Source organism: Nicotiana attenuata, chromosome 1 (genome assembly GCF_001879085.1).
Source record: "Nicotiana attenuata strain UT chromosome 1, NIATTr2, whole genome shotgun sequence".
Classification (NCBI taxonomy): domain Eukaryota; kingdom Viridiplantae; phylum Streptophyta; class Magnoliopsida; order Solanales; family Solanaceae; genus Nicotiana; species Nicotiana attenuata.
The window spans coordinates 74,439,667-74,443,890 of NC_031989.1; positions in this window are offsets into that span (position 1 = coordinate 74,439,667).

Sequence of the window (4,224 nt, forward strand, 5' to 3'; positions counted from 1 at the left end):
GTGACAGTCCAAAATAGCCCGGCACGGAGATAGCCAATCCATGCCCAATATCACATCGAAGTCCACCATGCAAAGTAACAGAAGATCTACTCGGGTCTCAAGACCCCTAATAGACACAACGCACGACCGATGCACACGGTCTACCACAACAGTATCGCCCACCGGAGTAGAGACATGAACAGAAGAAACGAGGGACTCGCAGGGCGTATCCAAATAATGGGCAAAATATGATGACACATAAGAGGAAGTACAACCAGGGTCAAATAACATAGAGGAATCTCTGTGGCAGACTGAGACAATACTTGTAATCACCGCATTTGAAGTAATAGCATCTGGTCTAGCTGGGAGTGCATAGAAACGGGCCTGACCACCACCTAATCGACCTCTCCCTCTTGGGCGACCCCTAGACGACTGTCCTCCACCCCTAGCTGGCTGGGTGGATGGTGAAGTAAGTGGTGTAGTTGATGGCTGACTCCTCTGCTGAGATGAACCCCCAAGGCGACGAGGACATTGCCTCAACATATGTCCCAACTCCCCACACTCATAAAAACTCCCTGGTGCCGGAGACGGGGACTGAAGGGGACCTCTAGCACCAGAATGACTAGCAGATGCACCTGGCGTAGAAGAGTCCTGAACTGATGGAGCACGGGACGAACCTTGGGCTGGAAGGGCACTGAGTAAGGAATGACCCTGTTGAGAACTAAGAGAACCATGGCCCGATGATGCCCCACGATAACCTGGGCAAGCTGACTAAGCATGCCTGAATGGGCGGCCTCTGCCGTGCTAAAACTGACCTCTCGAAGGAGCACCCCCAAAACTACCATATCCTTGAGGCCTCTTGGCCTCCCTATCCTCTCACTTCTGGTGACGAACTGACTCAATCTCATGAGCGATATCCATAACCTCCTCAAAAGTAGCACTGACACCCTCTCCCTGGTCATGAGAATCCGAAGCTGATATGTGAGGCCATCAACGAACCTCCTGATCCTCTCTCTATCCGTAGAAACCAACCAGATAGAATGACGAGCTAACTCTGAGAACCTCATCTCGTACTGTGTCACAGTCATATCTCCTTATCGCACCTGCTCGAACTGCCTGCGCAGCTCTTCCTTGTGGGACTGTGGCACATACTTCTCTAAAAAGAGAGCGGAGAACTGCTGCCAGGTAAGAGGCACCACACCAACAGGCCTACGCCTCTCATAAGCCTCCCACCAAGTGAAGGCAGCTCCAGTAAACTAAAAAGTACTGAATGCGACCCCATTGTTTTCCAGAATACCCGCGGTGCGAAGAATCCTCTGACACCTATCCAAGAAACCTTGGGCATCCTCGCCCTCTATACCACTGAAAGTCGGAGGCTGGAGTCTGCTAAGCCTCTCCAATCTGAGTCGCTCGTCCTCTGGCATAACCGGAGCTACATAACCTTGAGCAGCTACCACCGGTTGAACTAGTGGTGCCTCCGGTGTCTGCAATCCCTGAATAACCTGATCGGGCGTGCGAGCGGCGGGAGTCTGAGTGCCTCCCCCGGCTTGGCTAGTGGCTGCGGTAGTAGAAACTGCTACCGCCCGAGCAAGACTAACGCACACAGTCAAGATCTGAGCCAAGGTCTCCTGAAGACTCGGAATGACAATAGGCACAGCCGGTGCCTGAGCTGGTGCTGCTGAAGCATCCATAACTGGGACCTGATCCTGAACTGGGGCTGCTGGTAGATCTGCAGGTGCTGCCCTAGCTGCATTGCGGGATACACCCCTGCCCCTACCACGGCCTCAACCGCGTCCTCGGCCTCTCGTGGTCCTAGCTAGTGGTATTGGTGGTCGTCCATCCTGACCGGTAGCGCGTGTCCTCACCATCTGTGAGAGAATAGAATAACGGAAGTTTAGTACTAGCATCAACAGATTTGCACGATAGGAATTCAAGAATAAGAAGTTTTTCCTAAAGGTTTTGCAGCCCCCCGAGGATAAATGCAGACGTCTCCGTACCGATCCGTGAGACTCTACTAAACCTGCTCATGACTCGTGAATCCTATGCAACCTAGGCTCTGATACCAACTTGTCACGACCCTATATCGAACCCTTGTCGTGATGGCGCCTATCGTGAAATAAGGCCAGTCGACACAAACCCCCAAACCAGCTGAGCAGTTACAATAATTCATTTTAAGTCATTAATAAGCTATGAATCCCAAAATAAAGAGTAGAATAGAACAGTGCGGAAACAAACACAGCCCGACATCGGGGTGTCACCAGTCATGAGCATCTAAAATCCGTCTAAGAGTATGAAAAGACAACATAGTCTAATACAAAGCTAGAACAAGTGAAATAAAGATAGGAAGGAGAAGCACTAGGCTACGGATGCCGAGCAGCTACCTAGTCAACTTCGAACAAGCCTGCTGGAAAGCAAATCAGCCCTCGCTAGCATGACCCGAGACTCCTGAATCTGCACACAGGTTGCAGGGAGTAATGTCAGTACGCCAACTCAGTAAGTAATAAAAGTAAAGGCAGCTGAGCGATAAGAAAACACGTAAAACACAGCATAATGCTCCAGCAAAGCAGTATGAATCAGAACAATGCAATAAAATAGTAGAAGCTCATAAAAACACCTTAGTTCAGTGAAAACCTCTTTAAGACATCTTTCAGTAGTTCAAACGAGTGATGAAAACAGGGAGAAAAGGATAGAAACACAAATCAGCCCCTCGGGCAAAATACCAACAGAACCAGCCCCTCGGGCTATCTCACAATCACTCGTATCAGCCCCTCGGGCAATAACATGAATAACAACCGCCCCTCAAGCAATATAACATCTCACACTGGGTACCCGTGCTTACTGGGGGTGTACAGACTCCTGGAGGGGCTCCTTACAGCCCAAGCGCTATCATAAGCCACCTCGTGGCATAACAAATCGGGATCTCGACCATATAACAACAAGATAACTCGTGGCATAGATCCATCAGGCCCTCGGCCTCACAATATATCATAATATCCTCTCAACATAGGCCCTCGGCCTTACTCAAGCCCCTCAGGCTAACATTAAAACAAGTACTCGGCTCAAATCATTTACGAAATCGAAAGGAGTGAATAAAACCGAGTAATGAAAACAGTAAGAACATAGCATGACTGAGTGTAAACATTTACACCAAAATAGTGAGGAAAGCAGTAGTAAAAGCCCCTAAGGGTCCTAAACAATCGGCACAAGGCCTAGACACGGCGTTTAGCCCCAAACCCAATAATATTTTCCAAAATATAACAATATCAAATAGTTTCCAAGTAAAATACGCAACTTAATAGTCGCACGGGACGGACCAAGTCACAATCCCCAACGGTGCACAACCCTACGCTCGTCACCTAGCGTGTGCGTCACCTCGAAATAGCACAACGAAGTGGAATCCGGGATTTCATTCCCTCAGGACAACATTTACAAATCATTACTTACCTCAATTCGATCCAAACTCTAGCCCGCAATGCCTTTGCCTCTCGAATCGGCCTCAATACACGTCGAATCTATCCATAATCAGTTCATAACCATCAATATATGTTAAAGGAGTGAAACCCATACGAAATTAATCAAATTACAACACAATTCCCGAAATTGACCAAACCCGACCCCCTGGCCCACGTCTCGGAATCCGACAAAATTAACATTAGTGGAATCCTTATCTTCCCACGAGTTCTTGCATATTAATTTTACCAAAATCCAACCACAAATGACCCTTCAAATCCCAAATTCTACGTCTCTAATTTAAAGCCTTAGTTTTTCCTCAAGTTTAACCACTAATTTCCATAAATTACAAGCATAATCCGTGAAATAACACCATGGAAACGAGTTTTATGCTCAAAAATCTTACCTCAACGAAGTTCCCTTGAATTCCCTCTTCAAAATCTCCCAAAAAGCTCCAAAATCGATTTAAAAATGGTGAAGAAAGGCTGAAAATCACGAAGGATGAAATATATACTTTCTTAACCAGGCTTCTCGCACCGGCGGTCCCTATAACGCACCTGTGGTACCGCATTTGCGGCCAAAGCACCGCATCTGCGGTTTTCACTTAAAATCCCAATTCCGCACCTGCGATCAAACACCCGCACCTGCGCTATCGCAGGTGCGCTCAAATAGCCGCTTCTGCGGTTCTAGCTCTCCATGGTCAATTCTGCATCTGCGACCCTCTGGGCGCTTCTGCGAGCACGCACCTGCGGTCCCCTAGCCGCAGGTGCGGTTATGACAGCAGTAGAAAACTTT